The sequence below is a fragment of the Plasmopara halstedii genome (assembly GCF_900000015.1).
Source record: "Plasmopara halstedii genome assembly, contig: Scaffold_614, whole genome shotgun sequence".
In the NCBI taxonomy this organism is placed as follows: domain Eukaryota; phylum Oomycota; class Peronosporomycetes; order Peronosporales; family Peronosporaceae; genus Plasmopara; species Plasmopara halstedii.
In genome coordinates, this window is record NW_020187532.1 from 2,980,623 (window position 1) to 2,981,163 (window position 541).

Genomic DNA, 541 nt, shown 5'->3' on the forward strand with positions numbered 1-541 from the left:
CTCCACAGATGCTGCAGCCACTTCAACTCCTTGTGTCGTGTCTCCAGCGACGCACAGTGCAGGCCACGGAAATAGCTTCCCTTCCTTTCGTACCCGCGCGACCAATCTCCCCCCGAAGCGAATATCACAGTGGTACTTCTTGAATAAAACCTCAGAACCTTTTGCGACCAGTGCTGCAATAGAGAGAAGCTTCCTGTTCAGTTGTGGAACGTACAATACATCCGTGAATCTCACAGTTTGGAATTTCTCCATTGCAAAACGCACCGAGCCAGCCCCACATACTTGCAGTTGTTGCCCGTTCGCCACTGTCACCGTCATTGGAACGTCGAACTGCCGATATTCACAGAACTCATCTCGTGGCGCCACTATCCAGCAGCCAACTGGATGCACGTTTGCTACCATTGACCGAAAATACGACTTCTCCGGAGTCATTACCAAAATTATTGCGTTGTTGAGGGCAGTCAACACGCTTATGACCAACCTTGTTGCACTCGAAGCATCGCCCGCTGAAGAACGTGTTATTCCGTTGATGCACACGCTG